This window comes from Pogona vitticeps, chromosome 1, assembly GCF_051106095.1.
Source record: "Pogona vitticeps strain Pit_001003342236 chromosome 1, PviZW2.1, whole genome shotgun sequence".
In the NCBI taxonomy this organism is placed as follows: domain Eukaryota; kingdom Metazoa; phylum Chordata; class Lepidosauria; order Squamata; family Agamidae; genus Pogona; species Pogona vitticeps.
This window is the reverse complement of record NC_135783.1, coordinates 205,300,539-205,324,853: the sequence shown is the minus strand read 5'-3', so window position 1 is coordinate 205,324,853 and position 24,315 is coordinate 205,300,539. Positions and strand designations below refer to the sequence as shown.

Sequence of the window (24,315 nt, the reverse complement as noted above, 5' to 3'; positions counted from 1 at the left end):
TAAGGGACTGAAGCAAGTTCTGTGGATGATGATGTCCAGTGAATTACTAATTGTTATCAGGCAGGCATAGGCAGAATCCTCCTCCTATGAAGAAGTTTGTAAACACAGGGGAAAAAACAAAATGTGGCAAGCACAGCCAAGGTCAGGGCCAGCAATATTCATCACCTGCTGGGTATGTCACCTCTTTGGAGTTCTGATTGCGAGCAACTAGCGTCCAGGTGTTTGTGATTATCCCCTTCATAGATAATCCTGCTTCAATAGCCCATATCTCTTCTATATTTGTAAACTTTATTGCAATCCAGATAAAACTTGTTTTAATCTCTCCTGAAGGTAAGAAAAGTTCCTCAATGACTTCTCAATAACTTCCAGTTGAGGAACCTTGCATGTTTATCACTTACTAATAGGATCAATTAGTCTATCTCCTCCAGCTCAGCAAAGATAAGTGTTGTTTTTTTCCCCCGTTTAAATTGAAATCAATTAGACACATCAGTTGGCAATCTCTTGTGGTGCTGTGCAAAACACATTTATTATAAATCATTCATCAGGATCATTCCATCCAGTACCTTGCTCCCAGGCCTATGTACTTTTAAAAAACTTCGACTTTCCTTTAAGAGTCATTTTAGTGGCCAATTTCATGACATGCAGCTGCCTCCCAGGTTTTCAGAAAACGCCGCGCAATATTGCTGTCCTATTCTTTGAAGGAGAACATAACTGAATATGACCAATAAAGGGCAATAAAAATAACTGTGTTATTGCCTCCTTCCGAAATGCAGGTAATACCATAGTCTTCACATCCCTACACAGGTAGATTTGTTCTGCAGGAGTTCCACCAAAACATGTAATCAGGTTATCCTGCTGGTCCAGTCCTATCATTAGGCCAATTGGGGAAGCTGCCTCCGTTGGCAGGAGCTGGGGGTTTCTGGGTGGAAATGCAGAGCAGTGGCAAAACATTGGAGGGCAGATCGATCTGCGCTCTGCCTATGCGTCATAAACTAGCCTGCTTCCCTGATGTGCAGTCCTGTCCTGTCACCATTGTCAAAACAAGATGCGGCTTCAAATCTAGCCAGTTTCTGTATGGAGGGGTACCATCTAACCTGCATCTTAATATTTGCCACATTTTGGTCAGAATCATAGTAACCAGGTGAAAGACAACTTCTGCTGGAACATAAAATTCTATCAGCCGTGAGAAAGGAAATGAAACTGTCATTATATTTCAGAAACAGCCAGAGATAAATTCCTACTTTATTTGTTCCAGAGCTCATAGCATCAAAATTTGAGTAAAAATTATTTTTCCCTCCTGATCAAGAAAAGACAGTATTGCTTTTGAAAAATGCTTAGCTGATGGAGAATTCAGTGAATTTAGGGACAGAGGTAGAAATACCTTGCCTCAATAAGAGTGCCAGCAGCCATGTGTTTACACGTCTCTGAAGGGGAAGCCCTGTGGCCTCTGCCATTCCCTCATGATGTGTTTCTCGAAGGCTGCCAAATCCCCTTCCACGAGGTAGAGACTGGTCATATGCTATTACATTGTCACATGAGCCACGCCTTTAGCTGAGATGGACAGCTTGGACAACTGTGGCCATCTGGATGTCTTTGGACTGTATCTTTGCTGTATTCTAGAAAGCATAAATTGATCTGAAATTCTTTGGTGTGCTCCAGCAGCCAGTGGATATATACAATATGATCTTGAGTGCCTCTACTTTTTTTGAAATCCAGCTTGAACAGCAGGCATTTCTCACCCTTATTGCAACACTTTGAGCATCATGTTGCATGAAAAATTAGAGCAATAGTCCTATAGTTACTGCACTCCTTGGCATCATCTTTTGTGGCGATTGGAATGTGTATATTGAATGTTGCTAGTCTGTGAGCCATTGTTTTGTTTTTCATATTTGGCACTTCAATTTGCTATGTTTATGTTGCATTGCCAAGGAATATCTCCTAAAATGGAATGTCCTGTCATCCGGAGTTTGTTAATTTGAACGTTTTCTTCAGATTCAATAAATTGAACACTGCTTGTAACACAGTAGCAAAACACAGATAATGAAAACAGTTTTCCACCTCAGACCTTCTTTGTTTTTTTTTTTTCCATTTGCCCCATCTGTCCTTCTCTTCCTCCCCATCTGTTTCTTTAACTCCGTCTGCCGGAGCCTTGCTTCATGAAATGGAATCTAAACTCCTCATGTAAGTCATCTGCCTCTGCCCTGGCGTCAGAATAAACACTGCTCTAATGTTCTGTGACTGCACATCGAACCTGATGGTTTTATCATCGTTTATGAGCTGTGGATGGGAGGGGAGGTTCCCCCCCCCCAAAAAAAAGAGAGTCAGAATAGGTTTTGTGAATAACAAATTATCCTTAATTTCAGATGATGCACTTCTGACAAAAACAAAGAAAGTGAGGGTAGAGGAAGCATCACAGAGGTCATCATTCAATCAGCCGTTGACTCCATAGAGGGGCTCTTGGAACAGCCTCTGCTTGATGCTATTTATATGGTAAGTACTGCCCAACTGTCTGTATACAAATTTGTATTTTTTTTTTCATGTGTGGGCAAGCATGTCTTAAATTTTGCACCCTAATGCCACAGTCATCCGTAAGCTTACCTGGCAATAAGTCCCATGGAATTCAGTGAAATATACTTCAGAGTAACCTTGCAGAAGGATCATGTTACATGGCAAGAAATCTATTCTCGGAATCCCCTATTCTCCATGAGACTGATCTCTATGTATGTCGAGAGATGCAGGATGTCCATGTCAGCCACCTGCATTAAGTCGATTTTGTGGCAAGGTTTTCTTTTAACTATGGAAAGCAATCCAGTTCTGCGTTTTGGTAGTGCCTGATAGCTCTTGGGTCTTCCAAAGATAAATAACTTTTTTTGTTTGTGCTTTTTCTCTCTCTTTTTTGGACTTTTTCACCGTACTGTTGTGATGTTGTCAGGAATTCTGTTGTGTGGATGCATGTAGCTCATAGGGAAAAGCATGTCTCTCTCTGCACCCAGATGTCTTTCAATCAGTGCATACAGGTTGAAGAGAAGGACTTTGAAAAAAAGGTGAGAAGCAAATTAATAGGGCTCAGTCCAGCCAAAGTGCAGTCATTGCAAGTCCTATTGATTGATTTCACTGAGAGAACTGTTAAGTGCATGGTTAATTCTCCCTATAAAATCTATGGGACTTGAAAACATTTAACTTGAACAAAGTGGTTAAGCAGAAGCCTTTTGACTACTTCTAGTTGTGTATATTTCAGTAACAGAAATGTGATGCCTTTCGATTAATATGTAGCAATTTTTAATTGGCAGCATATTCCCCGTCAGAAAGCACCTTATTAAGAGAGCTTACTTAATCAGTGAAATCTGAGAGTGTGGCATTTCATTTACACATAGTTATTTAAAGTGTGTGTTAATTCTCTTCAGATTAAAGTTTCATTTAGAAACGTCCTTGAAACTGGTATGTCTGTCATTCTTGAGTCACGGCAACTCAACAATATCCTCCTTAGTCTTGTGCTGAAGGGCTCTGGGTGACCACAACCACAAAGATACAGTTATGAGTCCTCTCTACAGTGAGGTATTTTACAGCATGCTAAAGCAAAGAACACCATGTTTTAAATTACTCATCATTATTAACAAGGTATTTTCTGAAACATCATGCCATTTATTAATTTAGCACACAGAGATTCCTTTTTCAAATTGTCATTTCCACTTAAACTGGACTGAATCCTCAGCAACTCCTGGTGTATCACACAATGTCAAGTGACTCTTGTCTAGAAGGGCGGGATATAAATCCAATAATAAATAAAGAAATAAAATAAGTGCTACTGCAGTTTAAAATCGCACTCAATCCGATTCTTTTCTTGTCTGTTGCAGTTTTTCAAGATACACTATAGTACTGGGTGGTCTAGGACTGCCCCCTTTTTCTCGGCCAATTGTCGGCCTGCCCCTCTCCTACCTTCCCCCACACGCCACCCCCTTGCTTCTACCTCAGCCACTGTTATTTGGACCACGCATGTCTGATCAGCTTTGATTTGTATTCCTGCACTGAGCAGGGGGTTGGATTTGATGGCCTTAGAGGCCCCTTCCAACTCCATGATTCTATGATTTATCTGGGATTTTCCCCCTTTGTGCCTCTGTTTACACATGTGGATGTGTGATTCCTTTTCCTTTTGTGGTGCAGTGGTTAAACTGCTGTACTGCAGCCAAAACTGTGCCCACGACCTGGGGTTCAATCCCAGGTAGCCGGCTCAAGGTTGACTCAGCCTTCTATCCTTCCGAGGTCGGTAAAATGAGTACCCAGCTTGCTGGGGGGGGGGGGGGCAATGTGTAGCCTGCATAAAGAACTTGTAAACCTCCCAGAGAGTGCTTGAAGCGCTATGGGGCGGTATATAAGCAGCACGCTTTGCTTTGCTTTAACTTGTACTTAAAATTGCACATCTGAAGAGGCACACAAACACCTTTTAAAAAAGGTAAAGGGGGCACAGAAGCAGAGTGTGACATGAAGCCCCCGACATGCCCTCTGTGACAGGGTGCCCCACCCACCCCGATTAAAACAAAAACAAAACAAAACACTGCATTTTGGGATGTTTGTTATGTGCCGTCTGGTGCCGGTTTGCAGCAAATACGTTTTCTCTAGTTTATCACAAATGTCGAGCTCCAGCCTTAGACACAATATCAGACACTTGAGTTAATGCTTTGTCTTCTGTGATTCTTGGCAGCTGAAAGTAGTGGAGGAAGGGAAATGTCTTTTTAACACATGGAAAAGCTTTTATGTTGTAAGATGAATTACAAGTACACAAGTACGGTTTTACCTAGGAAATCAAAGCACTTTCCCAGGATGAAAATGGGACCAGCCTCCACCCCCTTTAATAGCATTGCATGTAGTAAAAGTTCCATCAGGAGACCAGCGTGAGTGATGTGGAGTACCTCTGGAAGTAAAGATAATGATTTTGAAAATCGTAATGTGTACATTTCTATATGCACAAACCATTTATCCATTTTTGTAACAAAAGCATGAAGCACTTAAAAATGAAAGCCCATGATGAATAGACTGTGTTAATCACACTTCCCCATGCCAAGATGTAATGTGAAATTTAGTTGTTTGGAAGCGAATGGGAGTTTTAACATTGATTTCAGCGACAGGTGAATAGCGTTATTATCTTGAATTTTCCACACAGCGATTCACAAAGCCTCATGTGTGAATTGGACAATTGTTCGTATACGAAAGTACAGAAAACTTTGCTTCCAGAGCATTTGTGGTAGCATGGGGGGGGGGGGGAAATGATACAATCTGTGCTATTCTAAAACCCAGGGATGTTGACAGATCTTGAGGCCCGAGTCCTGAGACTGAGTTTGAGTCTTTGGATCTGTGTCCCAAGCCTTGAGTTGGAGTCTCATTTGGCTGCCTCCCAAGGCTTGGGACTCTAGATTCAGACCAAAAACTTGGACTGAGCATGCACCGCCCAGCTGATAGGCTGGCACATGCACAGAGACAGTAGGCCTCCCTGCCCACCTCCACCACCATCTTCAGAGGTAGCAGGCCTGGCGTTCCTTTCAGTACCTGGCCACTGCCTCTGCCCATTCATGCGCCGGTTAGCTGACAGGCTGGCGCATGCACATAGGGAGAGGCCAGCTCCAGGAAGTCATCCTGCTGTCTCTGCGCATGCACCAGCCTGTCAGCTGGCTTGCACATGCATGAGTGGAGGCAGTTGCCTGGCTCCTGATAGGGAAGCCAGGCCTGCTGCCTTTGAAATAGCAGCAGTGGTGGCAGCAGCTAGGCCAGTGGGGTGGGGTGGGGTGGGGCTCAGCAAGTAGACTCAACCCTTAAGGACTCGAAACCTGGCTTAGAAAAATTGTTCCAAGTCCCCCGCAAAACAATTACAATTTCAACCTCTTCAGTGTAGAGGACAGCAAACTTATCACTTACACTAGTATAAAATGCATTTAAAAACCTACAGTTTAAATCCATTTAAAAGCCACAATGTAAAACCATTTAAAATCTACACATCTAAAACCTACACATCTTAGATTCCTTTGATTTCTGGAATCTAAATATCACCATTCAGAAACATGCAACGTGGTAGGTGATTTTAGGGTCTATATCAGAGAGAAGAAACTGGAGTCTACTTTCTTCTGTATGGCTTTAGGTTTTTTTAATCAGTGGAGAAATAATCTGATTACATGCAATCTCTTAGTGAGGACAGGTAAAAAACACGTGTTGCATAGTTTCTACCATCCCTAGCAAACAGGAGCAAAGCCTTTCTGCATAAGGCACATTCCTATATTTCCCTTCGAGGATGGCAGACGGAAGGGCAGAGCATCTTGGTAGCATGAAAGCTCTTCTAAATCCTCTCACTTCCAAGAGTGATAGATAGTCTGCCGGTTCCATGGGGTTCTTAATGTAGGCCCTTAACAGCAGATTCTGTACACTAGCGAAGTCAGCTTGGTATTCTATATCCATCCTTGAAAATAGAAAATCAAGGGCAGAAGGCCTTGGGGGTTGTTATGTCCCTTTAGCCATGTATATATAAGACAGGATATAAACCCAGGCCTCGACTCTTAGGAGACCTGTCTCCAATCGTATCCTTGCATTTGAGACATATCTGGGGACCTGAAGGTTGGTTCTTAAGAATTTAGATTGTAACCTTTCTTGGGGTACAAAATGTGAACTAGGTGGCCCCCAAAACGAATCATATAACAGTTGTGCAAGCGTCTTCGCCTTATAGAGTTTAAGAGCTGCAGGAACAAAGAATCCACCCTGAGAGTGGTGAAACTTTGCTGTACTAATTGCGGCCCTTTCTCCTTGATCAGCCGCATACTTACTATGTTGAACCCTTGAGCTTGTGGCTTGTAGAATTACCCCTAAGTATTTGCTCAATATGGTGACCTCTTAATTGACCAAACCCTTGTCTTTGGTTTGCGCCCTTGGTTTTCTGATAGATTATTGTTAGAAACTCAGTTTCACAATATAAGGAGAGTTTCTGCAAAGCCCTCGTTAGGCCAACAGGATTTCTAGAGAGGATCATGGTGTCATCGGCGTAGAGAAGTGTTGATATAGGTCTATTAGCAAGTCTGGGAGGGTGGAGTTCGGAGTTATTGAGCCGGCTAGGTAAGTTATGTATATAAAAAATAAACAATGCTGGGGCTAGTAGACAGCCTTGCCTGACTCCTCTATAAGTTTGGATGGGTTCTGTAAGATGTCCTTGTCTACTGCATCTAACTCTTAGGAATGTTTCTTCATATAAGGCCCTTATAAGACACCGAGGTCTTCTGTCTATAGAGGACTTTGTCAGTTTGTCCCAGAGTCGCATTCTAGATATGGAGTCAAATGCTGATTTAAAATCAACGCATGCTGCATAAAGGGAAGTTGTACCCCTAGAGGAATATTTTTCAATGAGATGTTGAATAACTTGGTGTTTATCTATTGTAGACCTCCCTGGCCTACAACCTGCTTGTTCTGCCAACTATGACGTTCTCAATCCAAACCCAAAAAATGTATCCAGAAGGTGCCTTGCATAGGCTTTGCTTATGATGTTTAGCAGACTAATTGGCCTGTAGTTGGACGAGTCCTCCCTCTTGCCCTTCTTATAAAATGGGACTACAATGGCTGTTTCCCAGGATTTTGGTATATAGCCTGTGGTATCAATATGCATAAAAAGTGGGGCCAGAAAAGCTGCTCACCTCTCCTTATTTCCGTTTAAGAATTCTGGTGGAATGCCATCTGGTGTCCAGGGGCTTTGGCATTTTTTAGTTGTTCTATATATGATTGAATCTCTCCTGGGGTTTCAGCAGGCCAATTCTATAATTGTTACGGTTTTGCAAAAAAGGAGACCAGTTTGTCTGCTGGTATTCATGAGGATGGAGGGGATTTTTGACCAAAGGATCTACCTGAGATTAAACCTCAAAAGAGGGATGGGTTTTTATATTCAGCTGCTTCAATTAACCGTCCTCAGAGTTTTCTGGTATGATCTTTCTTAGTGCCTTGTATCAGCAGTTTATATTCTTTTTTTTTCTTTTTTCTTTTTTAATCAAAAGTTTTGAGAGGGCATCACTTCTGGCCTGACCTTCTCAATCTTTGGTATTGCTGAAAAGGCCAGTTTTTGGCTGATGTACAGCTATGATCAAACCATGGTTTAGACTGGTTGTACAGTTTCTGAGAATGTTCACTGTGAATGCGAACCAGAATTGGATTTAGTTTTTGTATGAGGTTTCCATAAATGGCTATGGTGTCTAAATTTGCTACCTCACTTCCTGTGTAATATATAGGTTTGTCCATGTCCTCCTGAGTTAGAAACCCCCTTAGGCTAAGTGCCAGGCTAGGGCTCCATCTTGTCCGGCAACCACCTCTTTCAAGTGGTACAATTGGGATATAATACCTGGACTCCAGATGGATAAGTCCAGGCTTTGGCATAGGAAGAGAGGAAAATGATATCCTTCCAAATATGGAAGCACCTGAAAATCCTCAACCAAGTGCAGGAGGTCTCTACATACTAAAATATAATCAATTGTGCTAACTTTGGATCCTGACATAAATGATCATTGACTTGGAATGTCACCTTCAGTTGAGCCATTTAATACATATAGACCCAATATACAGGAGAATTTCTACAGGCAGGCCCCAGCAAAAATTGCCTGTTGATCTATAAATAGCATCTCCCTTTGACAGTGGTCAATGTTCTCAGATGTTGTATTAAGAATCAAGATGTATTTGGAAGACAGAAAGTCATCATTTGGGGCTATCCGGGCATTTACGTAGATCACCTCCCAGGAGTGTCAGTATGGGTAACAGATAACCTGACGCTGAATCAGCTGTGACAGTAGAATGAGGCCACATTGCTTTTAGCATCCTCACTGCTTTGCTAACAAAACATTTAGAATGTATTGTTTTGTATTGTTTTCCTTTACAGTTCTAAGCGACACGACAATGAGTTGGTGGGCTTAATACCTCTGATCATGGATGCTGCAGGCATCTCATTCCCCCCCCCCAGCACCATACATGTCAAAGGAGTTTTTATCAAGATGAACATCTTAATTTCAATGAAATTAATTCCTAATATGATAGAGCTATTATGAAGTGATGTTACAATACTGTATCTATTTCATGTGCAAAACGTTTTGTGTGAGTGCGCCCTCATGTGTTGGACACTGGTATTTATCACATGAAGGCAAACTTGAAAAGAAGGTCTCACCTCCATGTGGGAAGCATCAGGTCTCACCGTGAGACAAAGGCAGCCAAGATATAGTCAAGAGTCAAATCGTGGTATTATCAGTTCCAGGTGTTGAATATTTTGTCAGAGCTTCAGTTTGCCCCCTCCCCGGGGCTGGGCCTTTGCAATTAAAAGCAAAGGGAGAACATGGGAAGCAGTAACCTACCAATCCTGGAAAGCTTTGTTGACGTTCTTCCATCTTCTTTCCACCCCAAAAATTGTTAGAAGGCTAAGGTTGTGGGGGTCTTTCTGGCTGGGAGCTTAATGTTTCCATAAAACTAGGATGTGAATTTTGGGCCAGGTTTAGAACGCCAAAGCAAATTACTGAAAAGATAATTTATGTATTATTTTATTTATTCCATCCAGAGGTAAAGAACATCCCTCATTTCAAAGGATATCCTTCAATTCTTTGCAATCCAGAAACTACAATTTCTATGACATGAACATGCCTTTCTCTCTCTCTCTCTCTCTCTCTCTCTCTCTCTCTCTCTCTCTCTCTCTCTCTGTTTGTGTGTGTGTGTGTGTGTGTGTGTGAGAGAGAGAGAGAGAGAGAGAGAGAGAGAGAACCTGTCAGACTTGGCATTATTGAGATAGATGGACTGGGTAAAAAGTAGCTTTCTGCATATATGCATGGGAGATTAGGTTGTATCTAAGAGGTACGTGAGATGGAAATCTTCAGGGTCTTCTGAGTTTTCTTTGAAATCATTCTTACTCTGTCTCCAGGTACTCAGTACACAAGGTAACACAACACACAAAGTGTTGCTGGCAGCAATACTCTGGCCTCTTCGTTTTTTCTTTGGCCCACCCATAACTAATTGCCAAGTACCATCCATAATGAATGACATTCACTCCCCTGACAGCATCGTCCCATTGCTGGGTTGCTTCTGCTGAGCAAACAAGGAAGGGAAATGACAGAAACAGTCCTGGCCGGTCAGCAGATGCCCCTCTGGACATAGGGAAAAAATAAATCAGTAGAAGAAAACAAAAGAGAGTGGGAAGGATAGCATCGGTTTGTGGTCCTTTTTCAAAGAAAACAGCTTGCAAAAACCTGAAGCTATGATCAAACATATCTCTGGACAAACTGAGTGAAGCTACAGATGCCATGCTAGAAGGACGAACACAGATCAGCGGATAACGCCGCATGACTGACTCTGCAGACTTGCAAAGAACTGGATGATACCCACTGGAAACAAAGAGAGCTTGCAGACTCTTCAATAAAAATGATGTTCTCTGTTGATTTCGTTCTCTCAGGGGCCGCGCTAGGGCTTTGTACTGGGGCTCCCTTTGGAATGCTTAACATATTCATTCGTCCTGATCAGCGGCTCGCCTTGCCTGTGCGGTCCGCTCGCTTGCTTTGAATTTGGACTTCCGTACCTAATCAGATGTCTTCTTTGAGAAGTGCTGCCGCAAGCAAACCAAATAAATACCACGTCAATGACTGGACAGTCTGTCAAATTTAGAACAGAATAACATGCTACGGGATTAAAAAATAAATCGGTGATTATGGCAGACAGATGTTAATGGAGCCTGGATCGTGATCGTCCCTTCACACTAGAAGATCTATTGTCCTTTGGCTCATTGTCCTAATAAAAATCAGTTGCCTTTTCCAGTGGTTCATAGCAGCTACATGTTGGCCCAAATCCGCTTTGGTAACTTGCCAGCATAAGTCATGCAAGAGGGTTTTGGCCATTATGTTACATCCATTTCTTTGTAGGTAGCAGCTGGTAGTGTTATCTGGCATTTACCTGGTATGATGTGGTTTATGTATACAGTGGTGCCTCACTTAACAACGTTAATTAGTTCCAGCGAAATCGCTATAGAGCGAAAACATCATAAAGCGAAAATAAAAAGGCCATTGAAACACATTAAAACCCGATTAATGTGTTCCAATGGGCTAAAAACTCACCGTCCAGCGAAGATCCTCCATACAGTGGCCATTTTCGGTGCCTGTATAGCGAGGAATCCGTCCCTAAGCACAGCGGGGAGCCATTTTGAGCACCCGGTGGCCATTTTGAAAACCCAACGATCAGCTGTTTTGATCGTCGTAATGCGAAGAATCGGTTCCCTGTTTCGGGAACCGATCTTCGCAAAGGGGAAAAAAAACATTTAATTGCGATCGCAAAAACATCATCATGAAGCAGATTCGTCATAATGCGGGGTAATCGTTAAGTGGGGCACAACTGTATTAGAACCAAGCATTGGATAAGTGCCACATATTTACTTATACCAGTCAACAGACGTTGCCCATTATAGTTCTGTGGTTTAGGTCCCTCTCTCCAGAGCCAGAGGTTGGGAGTTCGATTTCCCACTGCACCTTCTTGCTAGGAGCTGAACTCAATGAACCTTAGGACTCTTCTGGCTTTACAATTTTAAGATTATTATTTTGTTTATGATCATTTCAGTACCATCTTTTATTTAAACTTTCCACAGTGGTTTATAAATAATGCATAATAACACATACGCACGCACACAAAACTCCGCACACCGAAACCAGTAAAATAACATAACTAAAGTTCCTGGAACAATAGTATCCATAGATAGATAGATACAGATTCACACATAATCATTTTCATCTCTCCTGTATGGATTTTCAACCAAAGGCCTGAGTTTAAATCGTTCAGCTTGATACATATTTGCTCATGGATTCCCATTGATGTTCTCTTCTAATTTATTATCAATATCACAGCAGCTTTGTTTACCATATTCAGAACATGTTCTTACCCCTATAAGAACAGAGAGAAATCCTTCTAAAACTCTTGCACTCTTTGATTTCTTCCATTAGCCTTTGCATACAGTATACTTAGAACAAGGGCTATAATTGGAATTATGATATGAGCAATACCTTGTAAAAATGCAGTTTCGTAGGTGTGAGATTAAAAACTGGTATCACAAATGTGTATTTAAGAAACATTTGTTTAAACAGTATAGTGCTCTATACAAGGCATAATTATGAATAATTATTTGCCATCAAGAGCGTTCTGATTTTTGGTGATGCTTCCCAGGGTTTACTAGGTGTAGAAAATTCACAGGTGTTTTACCATTACCTTTTTCTAGGACTACGTAGGTTGCCAAAGGCCAGACAAACTGGCTTTTATCCTATGAAGCAAAATGGAGAATCAGATTCTTGACTCCTGGTATTTCTTTGAATGTCCATAGGCAAAACCTCACCAATCCATAGGTATCATTAATAGACTTCACATTCACACACACACACTCACGCGTGCGCACATACACACACAAACACCCATTATTTCTGTGCTTGCCCTTGCCTAGCTCTAATTCCAAAAACATGCCTCTGACTTAGTAGATTTAGGACTCCAAATCAGAAAAACCTAACAATCAATCCTAGTTTAAACACTGTAATAATTATGTTTGGAAACCCACCCTCTGTAGTAGTCATCCTAATGCCTAGGAAAAAAATAAGATGGTAAATACATACGACCTAACACAATTGTCCATGGGGTCACGAAGAGTCGGACACGACTAAACGACTAAACGAAACGAACACAATTGTATTCCTGGCATTATCAGAACTGCATGGGAAGATAGCAACAGGAAGTAGCTCCTGCACCAGTGATGATAAGAACCAACTGAACTTTATGGGAAGGGAACAGGATCTGTAGTGTTGGGAGTCTTTCAGGAGGATCTATGGCCTACCCAAATATGACCGCAGAATGCACCAGTTGTGACTGCAAAGGAGTGACATTGTCAAAGTTTTCCATTGTTACATCAGGGGAACTACCACCAGCAGAAAGGAAAAGCCAGAGCCTTCTGTGGCCTCTCAGCTATTGTCAAAGGGAACACAATGACTTTCTAGGTATGTATCTACATTATACAGACATGGCCGATTGATACCATTCATATTTCCATCCTAAGAAATGCTAGGGTTTGTAGTTGAGTGAGATCTTACAGTTCTCTACTAGAGAGCTTTGCAGAACTCCTTTGATATACCACAGAAAATTCTGAGCACTAGATCAAAATAGAAGTCCTAGCGTTCCTTAGATTACAACCTCAGTGGTAAAAGTTATATGAAACTGTTATAAATGTATAGTGTAGAATTGAGCCATTCTCAGTGGAAGGGGGGAAATATGGCCCCCTGGCGTGTTTGGGGGAGATCTGGAACATTTGAAGGTAGTCACACAGACTAGAAACAATTCTTCACACACCACCTTCTAAGGTTCATAATGTGACTTGTACACAAGTCCTGATTTGGAGTTTATTTCTTTCCTATTGTGTTTATGGCAGTGGCTAAAGAAAAGAGTTGAGAATGGCTGGTGTAGATACACTCTGAATCTGAATAACATGGTAGGGAGTTGAACAAAGCAATCAAAATGGGAAGGCAGAATTGTCACAAATTCTTAGGTATCTTTCAACATCAAAACACCTTGCCTTCGTAGGGAGCGTGTGTCCAGAAATAGAACTCAAAACTATATTTTGAGAACGGAAAGAAGAAATCGTGTTAAGATTCTATTATTGTTTAGTTTACCCATTGGGGGCCTTTTGAATGAGGGGTTTAGAAGTTGGAAGGATTTTGCTAAATTAAGGCTGTAATGGTGGTTGAACTGATAAGATCCTGGAGGCATACATTCTTGGCTTTTGTGGGAACTGATCTTTTTCTTTGAAAAGAGCGGCTGATTGTGCAGAACAAAAAAAGGACTTTTATTTTTAAAATCTGCTTCTGTAATTTCTTCCCACAGGGTTTATAAGCTGGGAGCTTTATCTGGTGCACTCTCCATTCTTGCCTGATGGTTGGTCATGAGCCTTTCTGGTGGATAATGCCTCGTTTTCATTCTGGAAGCAAACGATGGTATAAACATAAATTAAAATACAGCTTTCAATTGTCTGCAGACAAAAGAACAACAAATTCAGGCTTCCAGAATGTAAGGAGCTCTCAGCTTAGCATTGTAAGCAAGCTGGGTGGGAACCCTAGGGGAGAGATACATAAATAATACCCTTTCCCCCCCTTCTTCCACTTAGCTGTATGTTGCTTTTTGATAAGAAGGGTGTCAAAAGGAGAGTAAAGAAACTAGTCACTAGTGGATTCATGCCAACCTTTGAAGAGGCAATGGGTTGACCTCTTCACAGGCTATTGTGCACAACCAATCATGTTGCTGAGTAAACTTGGCCAGGTAGCAGCATCCTAAAACGTGAAACCCATGTCAGCTCAGGAGAGTGTGTTCTTATGATGTCATAGGGAGCATATTCCACAGCAACAGTTGTAAAGCAGTGTGTGTCTGTGTGACAAACAATGCAGAGGAACTAATAATTTGAAGGTTGCTGAAAGGATGCTTCCAAGCATCCATTTCCCAGAATCTGTTGGGAGAGAGTCGCAAACTGTGTTTTTTAAAAAACCAAAGGGGGGGAGGTAGAAGTATAATCTGGATCTACTGGGAGATTTGCTATATGCCAGGATGCAGCTCAAAATGAGAGTGGTAGATTGAAGAACATGGTGAAATGAAAAAGGCAACTTTAAAAGGGCTAGATTTTCTTTGGATTGGCTTTCCATTTTTGTAAGATCCTCCGATTTTGAAGAAAATGTTCATTTTATAAAATAGACTGCGGGTTTGGACAGGTACTGTATATTGGAAATCCAGCCTTCACCCTAGCTAACCTCAGTGGGACAAATCTTACTGCCTGCTTCCTCTTTCGCAACCAAGCATGTAAGTTGCATGCTGCAGTCATGGAAAGGATGCATTTAAAAGTGGAGGACAAGACTTGGAAGTTTCTGATGAAGCTTCTAAATGTGATGATTATGTGTGGCCATGCTATGCCCTATACTGGGCTGGCTGGGTTGGCAAGGCAAAAAAGCATTCTAGTGGAGGGACCCCGCTAGAGTCAGTTCTACCCTTTGACAGAGGGAGGCAACTACATCAGGTGACAGATGCTAAAGGACTTCAGCAGAGTCCTTCAACCTTTTGTCCTGAGTCCCTTGGCCTTTTCCTGCAATATGCGTCATGTGGCCTCTCCCACATTCCTCTAAAATAGCCTGCTTCCTTCAAGGACAGTAGAAGGTCCTGTCTATTTCTATTGGAGGATGTTGCCCCTTTGCCAGTCTTCAAGTGAAATTTCAAGTGAAATTCAACTGTCAGTCTAGTTTGCTTCTCTACATCACACCTAAGGTTAGGGAACCAGCTTGCCCTTTGCTCACAGGCTGACTCTCCACTTTGCCTTTTCCATTCAGAGCTAGAAGGACCACATGTTAAATATATAAGATTATATACTATCTTCATAAATAAACACGTTTGACGTACTAATCTTATAAATAAATGACAAGAGCATGAGCATGTATATCATTGCAAAAGCTTTGTGTTTATAGCTGATTTCCAAAAGGTTTTTTTTAATCTTCAAAAATGCCAATCACAGATAACTTGCTTTTCCCCATTTCTAAACATATTCTTTAAGAAGTTATGTCTTTTCCTGAGATTGCAGCGTCTAGACACATCTAAAAAGATAGTAATTCCAGGGTTGATTTAATCAATTGAGGTAGAAATATGCAATTGTTCAGGTCCTGCCAGCTTTGCTTATTTCATCTCTGTTATTATTTTGAAGGGGAAAAGAGAGCATCTTTCTATCTCCTGTCAAGGTGTCATCCAGCAAACATATGCACGCCGCATACTAATAGATTGCCAAGGAATGGTAGCACTGCATCAGCATTTCTCCCGAAATGCTTCCTCTGCTGGAGTCACCTAGCTGGCTGTTTAAATCTGGAATTCAAATAAAATAACTGTCAGTATTTGCAAACATTATGGAGGGCTGAAATTTTGTCATGGAAGGGAATTCGTCTGCAGAGAACATAATGGGAAGTATTGGGGAACAAGATTTTGTACTTTTTGGCATGCCTTATTTCCCTCAAAAGCAATACTATAGAATCTGCTTTGATTCACCAGTATTTCAATAAACCCAGAATCACAGGATTGGAGTGCAACCCCTTGCCTTGCTGGTACAGTAGGATCGCAGTATCCATGGCAGATGGGTTCCAAGCCCTGCAGATGCTGAAACGTGTGGATATAGAAACCGTATATATAGCATAAGAATTCCCAGTGTGGTGTAGTAAAGTGATGAATTAGGACTCTGGAGAATAAGGTTCAAATCCCTACTCATTGAGGGGTATAGAACTGGTAAAGCTTCTCCTTAAATATCTCACTATCCTTGAAAGCCCTTTTAAGGTTGTTATCAGTCAGTTCTAACTTGATGGCACAGAACTCTTTGTGTGTGTTTGTGTGTGTGTCTCTCTCTCTCTCTCGGAAGTGGACTTCTCCACAAAAGTTCACATTAAAATAGTTAATCCTTTAGGTGCCACAGCGTTTTTGTCTTCTTTATTGTTTATGATTCTTTCGATTTTTCCTGGTACACTAGGTAAAGGTTCCCCTTGACAATTTTTGTCCAGTCGTGTTCGACTCTAGGGGGCAGTGCTCATCCCCGTTTCCAAGCCATAGAGCCAGCGTTTTGTCCGAAGACAATCTTCCGTGGTCACATGGCCAGTGCAACTTAGACACAGAACGCTGTTACCTTCCCACCGAGGTGGTCCCTATTGATCTACTTGCATTTGCATGCTTTCGAACCGCTAGGTTGGCGGGAGCTGGGACAAGCGACGGGCGCGCACTCCGTCGCATGGATTCGATCTTACAACTGCTTGGTCTTCTGACCCTGCAACGCAGGCTTCTGCGGTTTAGCCCGCAGCACCACCACGTCCCTGGTAGACTAGCACAGACAAATATGGCTACCGCTTCTTAAAACAACTACAGTGTATTTTGTGGCTTGCTTCACTGTGAATGGGAAACAGCATTATTCTGGAACCACCTAACTGCATGCACATTTAGTTCCCATCTTCTACTGATGGCACACCTAAATCCAGATTGTGATAGACCCAACAATTGCTGAACAATCCACTCCTTGGCTCTGCCAGGCCGTAGCTTCGCTCCAAGATCCTTTGAGGACTCGACTGCTGGGTAGAGATTTGAAGCCTACAATCCCAGGGGTTTTTCATACTCTTAGGTATGATTGGTCAGATCTTTGGTCTACAGTTTGCTCCACTTTGGAAGCAGGTTGGTTTGTTCCTTTTTCCAGCTATTGCCTGACTTTTTGATAATAGGAGAGTAGCCTGACTCTTCTCCATATCTATCCCACACATTTTCTTAAGTTGCTGGCAGGAGGCACTGGGTGGATTTTTTTTAAGCACAGATAGCATCACTCCACTTTGATTCAGTTCCTGCATGTGTGGTTGCCTGTGGCCCCTATCAATAAAAATATATTTTAAAATACCAGAGCTGTTGTTGTTAAAAGCCCATCACTGTGTGATTTGGTGCCGATCCAGTTTACTGGCAATTCACTACCGTCACAATGTAAAGTTATCCTGCTCAAGCAGAAGATAAAATGTATGTTTCCATCCTTTCTTCTAAAACGCTTTCCATAATTAATGCATTTGCCATAAAAACATCTAAAACCCTTTGCACTCTCTATAAAGTTCATTTTATGATTTGAGGCCTGTAGTTTGGATCCAGATTTTGAGGTATACCTGTGGGCTGGCAGGATGGAACTTAACTCTCACTTGGTCCCCATGGCAACCCCTCCAGCCTCCTGACATTGCTAAATAGAGGGTGCTGCTGAACGGGGTGAGTGGTGGCGGAAGGGGAAGGAGAGAAGCCCTCAAAATCAAGAGCAAGCATCTCCCAGGAGCCGAGCCATTCTGCTGTGCGAGGCAAATCCTTTATACATCACTACTTCAGCATTAAAGAGGTTGGGGCAACATATTTATTTTATTTTATTTTATTTTTTCGAGGGCTTATATATTTTCCCCCATAACTGTACAATATGAGACGCAGTTGTTTGAAAAGGGAGGGGGAAATGACAAAAGGATAGCATCTGCTTTAACCATAACATTTTGCTGAGTGTTCATTTTAACGTGATCTTGGTTCGATTTCCTTTCTGTAAACCACAGAGTAAAATTTTCTGCTATAGCACCAGGCTGCAATTTCTATTTAAGTGCCTGAACAATTTCACCACAAACGGGGTGCGGAAAAAATCATTCTTTGAATGTTATGATGGGCATTTTGCATGAAAAATGGTGACTCATTCCTCATTTGAGTGAGAAGAAGCAGATTCAGATGCATGACAAGACAAAGGCAATTGCTTAGAGAGGTACTGTATCAAACTACTATCCAAAATTGACGGGAAAAAATTTTAGGAAACCATTTCCCTGCTATTTGTCATATTTTGGTTATCTGAGAGGTGAGGGCACAAAAATAACCGGGAAGTTACAAGCCTTGGTCTGCGTTATACGTGAATATACTGCATATATAGCTGCAGCTGGTTTGTACAAGTACATACGGCTGTTTCCAATGAAGCAGCCTTCCCTATGCTATGTTTTCTCACCTGGAGGGCGTGAGCTTATCAAGCTCTGACATATTTAAAGGAAGGACAGGGACACTTGAGTTTGGCCAGGTGTGTGTTTGTGTTTACTACCACGAAGCAGAAGTAGGCAAATCAGTTACTTAAGAAGAACAGTTCAGTCCTCAAAGATTTCTCACCTTAGCTCCAGAATCTCACATTCTTCCTCCTTAAAAACATAAGAAAAGATGTGCTGAGTCAAACCAGCAGCCTGCGTCGTCAACCATCATGTTTTGCCCAGAATAGCTATCCTGGTGCCTATGAGAAGCCGGCAAGCAGGACAGGAGCAGTAGAGCTTCCTCCCACCTATAGACCCCAGTCATTGGCACTGAAAGGCACACCGTCTCTAATGCCAGTAGAACCATCCAACCCCTTGAAAGCAAGTCCCACAATTTGGTGGAAGATACTCCTGGGAAAACACATAGGTGTTAATGTTGTTGCCTTAGATCACCGTTTTCTTTCAGTGGTTTCTTTCTGAGCTGCATTAAAAATGTTACACAGGCTTTTCCAATAATGCTTCCTCACTTGTTCGTGTTTTTCCTTCGCTGTCCCTTGTCTGTATTCTATTGTCGATATTGGGGCACATTCTTTAATAAGCAAGAGGTGAGGAGGGGCAGGATCCAGGGCAAGGAAGCAGCAGGGGGATGACTGGAGCAGGATCTAAGTGTCGAGCCCAGCAAGGGACCGTGAAAGCTGTTCTCTTCAGGCAGTCTTGCTTCCTTTCGGAGTGCATGCCTTGAAGGAGGAGGGAGAAAAACGAGAGAGAGTGAATAAGAACTTGATATAATAGGCGCACAGCTTTGAGACCAGGCATAAAGGGAAACAGTAGCAAATAGGAAGATTTCAACTTTTGTGATAGGGTTGGGGAGTAAAAGAATGTGACAGGAGTAAGAGAGATATCTGAGTGAATGCCTGCCTGCATCTCTCTGTGTGTGAATGGCCATGTGTGTGTTTGTGAGAAGAATATTCCCTTTTGTCTCTAACTCTGTCATCCCTGACTTTGCCCACCATTGGCAGCTGCAACTAAACCCCCAGTGACCATAATGGGCGTCACCAGCTGCCAGTGGTGCTCAGCAATGCTTCCCTCAACACCAGCCTTGTGGATAAGAACAAAAACAAAGAAAGGGGTACCAAGATTGGCTCAGGCTCAGAAACAGATCTGTTGTTTAACCAGCTAAACTCATGTGTCAAATCTTTAGCTGATATGCCTCAGGTAAATATACTGCCTAAGAATTGTTCGCCCCAAATGTATTATTTGATGCTTGGATGAGAAAGGAATGCCCACTTCTATAGCCCTCTGAGTAAGGGCAGCAATGATTTATGGCAGTCTGACAAAGGCAAACAAATTTGAACAGAGTGCCATTGAGCATGATATGAAAAACTTCTAGGCTGCTTCCTTGAGGTCTGTCCATAACCCTTGGGTGCAAAGAGGGCCCAAAGGAATATTCAAGACAGTGGGGATATTCTCCATCTTTGTGAATGGAAAACAGGGTGCGTGTATAGAAATCCAGTTACACTTCAGATCCCCTTTGCTGGGAAGAAGGGACTGTGATGATTGCCCCATGTCACTCCTGTCACTCATAGTCAGGATTTCATTTGCATGAGCCTGTGAGAGGATTGGAGGGGCGGAGTCAGCGGATATAAAAATGTTTGGCAGGATAAGATAGGAGAGAGATAGAATTTGCAGATAGAGAGTCCGATAGTGAGATTGTGAGAGAAGAGAGAGAAGGAACAGATACTAATAGAGATAAGCTGGTCAAGATAAATAGATTGAGCAGGTGGTGATTGGTTATGTGGCAAGATACAGTGGTGCCTCGCATAGCGACGTTAATCCATGCAGCAAAAATCGCTGCTAAGCGATTTCATCGCTATGCGATTTTAAAAAGCCCATAGAAACGCATTAAAACCTGTTTAATGCGTTCCTATGGGCAAAAAACTGACCTTAAAGCGAAGATCCTCCATACGGCGGCCATTTTCACTGCCTCTTAAGCAAGGAATCCATCCCTAAACACAGCGGGCGGCCATTTTTTTTACCCGGCAGCCATTTTGGAACCACCGATCAGCTGTTAAAAAATCATCACTTTGCGATGATCGGTAAGCGAAACAGGGAACCGATCATCGCAAAGCGAAATAAACCCATTTAAAACATCGCAATGCGATCGCTTTTGCGATTGCAAAATCTTCGTCGCTATGTGGTTTTGTCACAAAACAGAGCGCCCGTTAAGCGAGGCACCACTTTATATGGTATTTTAATGATTTGATTGTGTACAATGAATATCTGAAGAACATCTGTGATTATGATTAAATTTGATACACTTCAATAAATAAGTTCTGTTGGCAGTTACTAGACAAGGGTTTGACTAAAGTCTTTTATATTGTGGATAAAGGAAATCCACTGGTGACAGTGAGGAAAAGAGAAAACTGAACCCTTTGTGAAGACACAACACCTAGGTGTCTCAAAGGATTGAATGTCACAATTGGGGTCAGCTGGTGTGATGACATAGCGTGAGCTCTCTTTTTTTTGTGAAACAAGCAGGTGCCATGTGGTAAACGTCACAGGGACATTTTATTAAAAGAATCCCAACAAAGTTCCCATCATCACAATGGGGTTTGGGGGAGGATTTCCATTTTACTACTCTTGTTGCTACTGGTTCCCCTTCTTATTATCATCTTTCTGCTATTATTTGTTGTTGATGATGACGATAATGATGGTGATGATTCAACACCATCTTTATTACCTTACCTATTATGGGATTTTTCCCCCATGTGAACTAATGAGAATTATTTAGTTTTTTTATGGGACAGATGAAAGGAACACCATTGAGTGGGGTTTCAGCCTGCTAACCGCCCCTAGTGACTTCAACCGTTCAAATTAATTTAACACCCATAAATAAATCCCAGACTATTAATATGGTCCTTTTCTATCAGCATAGCTCAGACATACCTTCTGTTTCTTAAACTGTGAGGCCTATTTTCACTTACCTAGTTGGAGGATCTGTCCAGTTCAGCTTCTCCCACATGGCGGGACTTCAAAACTCACTATTTGCTGAGAACTGCTGGATAGCTCGCTCAGTGGTTTAGACAGAGGTTGAGGATTCCCCCACTGTGCCTCCTTGTAGGAGGAGGAGGGAAGAGGTGGCAAACCTAATTCAGCAGTACAAACATGGTTGAATTCACAAGGATTCAAAGTTGGGTTTTTAACACACAAATATTCAAAGCTTCTCTTTGGATGAGAGAATGTGTAATTTTTGTACCCTCACTCGTCCTCTATCATAGTTCTGAAGAATTTGTAAAATTTGGCCTCTTCTTATTCAAAAACAAACCAAAAGAACTTTGTCCCCATGGAAGGAGATCCCATTGAATTCTGTGGGGCTCAGTATTGAAGTCACCAGTAAAGGACTGCAGTTTCAGTCACACTGGAGTGTAAGAGGTGCGTCTGGTCTGCATTTCTGAGCAACCAACGGAATCTGCATTTGGGGGCAGAATATGAGGACTGAAATGCACAAGTACTGGGAACTTCTCTCGATATGCAGTCACCATGCAGTTTTCAGTTCAAAGGTTAAGGACAAACACGTGCATTAAAGGACTGTTACAAAATGGAACACATTGGTTCAGAAAACCTACCCATGAAGCCTGCCCACGAACTAGGACTGGGGATGGAAGGGGCAAACAAGATTTCCCGTCCTGCTTTTTTAATCCAGCCTTATGGTGGATTAAACCATGTAACACGGTGTTACAAACCATGTTGAGGATTCATCTGCAGGAAGGGAGTGTCCAAGCCTTCCTCCTCCATGCCTGGTGCAACCACCTTTCTACACTCGGTGATGATGAACCTGAAGAGGGAGAGGTCCTCCATCCATGGTACCCTCTGCATGAGAGGATACTTGTTCTCACAGAAGATCCCCCATGGGAGGGGGGGGCTTTTCCTCTTCAGACTTATTTCCCTCCAAGTGCAGGAAGATGACAAAAGTGATGACAGAGGAAAAGGGGCAAGAGTACTTTCCTGTACACGAGTACTCACCAGAATTCCGAAGCCTGAATAGGGTTTGTATGTGTGACCTAATGCATGAAAAAGTTTGTGCTGTCTCCATTCTATGATCCCTAGGACAGAATGAGAAAAGAGTTTGGGTTTAACCTGCCTCAGTTCTTCTGATACGGCTGGACCTCAGCCCCAGTAAATAGGCTAAAAGGAAGTTTACTGGAGTCTGCCTTTTTTTTTTTTTCAAATTACCCCAATGGAAAAAAATACACTGCAATTAAGAATTTGTAGAAGGATGGCAATGACGAGGGCAATGCTGTTTTCTTTATTACTCCAATCATGGTTTCTATTTCTTAATTAAAGCCTTCCTCAAAATGGGTAATGTAGTCGCTTAAACTCTCTTAACAAAGCCATTCTCAAGAGCTCAGCTCTTTAATGTTGTAATTATGCCATCATTATAAACAGTGCTCTTTATTATGTAGGGTGTAATATACTTCTGTGGGAAGAAGGAAAGCAGCTTTTATATATGTCTATCTCTAGTTCCAAATTTTTCCAGCTTCTGAAGGAAAAAAGTCTGCATTGTATTTTTATCCCTCTGAACAAGTTAAGTATTTAATATGGCTTAACATTTTCTCTGAACAGAGAAGGACAAGTTCTACAACACTATATTTTCTTTTATTTCCTATTTTTCTTGCCATCTTACAACAAGAAGAATGTAATTAAGTCAAGCTTCAATATGTTTTGCTGGTTAAATAAATATCTGTTCTGAAATTAAGATGTACTAAATTTCTAACATCGTTGCTGCTCAGTAGAACTGTCCAGTCTGGTTTTATCTCAAGAGGTTACAGGATGTTTGAGATAAATTTTATTGGGGGGAAAAAACTTTATAAAAAAACTGGATTAGTTCTAGTTAAGCAGTTTCATGATGGCTCAATGATTACATTCCTTGAATATCATTTATTGGAAAATAATATTCCCACTTTGTTAGAGCTGATACATTTCATTGAAGCACATCCAAGGAGGAAAGAAGCACGCTTAGCCTTCTCCTTAGAAGCAAGAATTCAACTCATAGAGCACCTTTTATAGCACCAGGGGCCACTCTTTTAATCAGGGATGGGGAGAGTGCCAGTTGTGGCGCACATGTGGTTCTAATGCTGTTTCTGCGCCCCCTCCCAGAAGCTCCCACCAACTCTCATGGACCCAAAGAAGTTTCCCTTCACTCTTGGAGACCAAGAGCAAAGGTTCCTATCAAGGGGCGGGGGCGAGCCTGGTGAGCCAAAACCCTCCTGCCAAAACCAGCAGCGGATGATTGGTTATTCCTGGTTTTGATTTTCCCCTTAAATGTTTTAGCATTCCTGGGCCTGCTACAGTCAACTCTGTTGTGCGGAGGCCAACGTTGGTGTCTCCTGCTTTAAATGCTTAACCAATAGGGAGATATGTATTAAGAATTGAGAATAAAAAGTGACAGAAGGATTTGTGTCTAAGCCCGTCATCTGTAACATTAAGAACAATTCTACATTGCATCAAAAGGCCAACAGTTTCTGGGAGCCTACGTGGTATTTACCAGTTATTCCACTGCTATTGTCTTTTATATGTATTAATGCAACACATCAGTAAACCAGACAAGCAGGCTAGTTCAGGGTTGAATTGTATTATTCCACTGAGAGTAGTTCAAAACAGTTAAAAACAATGATGACTTTGCCCCAGGCTTCTGAAGCCATCTCACCCACTAAATCACATTTCAAGTGCATATTAAGAATAA

General features: G+C 41.9%; 1 protein-coding gene and 1 long non-coding RNA gene across 6 annotated transcripts in view; one reads left to right on the top strand and one right to left on the bottom strand.

The window, feature by feature from the left end:
* B3GALT1 (beta-1,3-galactosyltransferase 1) overlaps nucleotides 1-24,315 on the top strand; it is a 440,553-nt gene that overhangs the window by 323,386 nt on the left and 92,852 nt on the right. For all 5 annotated transcript variants that reach the window (XR_013545770.1, XR_013545771.1, XR_013545773.1 and 2 more), the window contains exon 4: nucleotides 2,364-2,490. The gene's annotated coding sequence lies outside the window, so the exon portion shown is untranslated. The remainder of the gene's footprint in view (nucleotides 1-2,363; nucleotides 2,491-24,315) is intronic.
* LOC144589587 (uncharacterized) overlaps nucleotides 702-24,315 on the bottom strand; it is a 36,146-nt gene continuing 12,532 nt past the window's right edge. The window contains exon 2 of the long non-coding RNA XR_013545781.1: nucleotides 702-22,675. This is a non-coding gene — a long non-coding RNA (uncharacterized LOC144589587). The remainder of the gene's footprint in view (nucleotides 22,676-24,315) is intronic.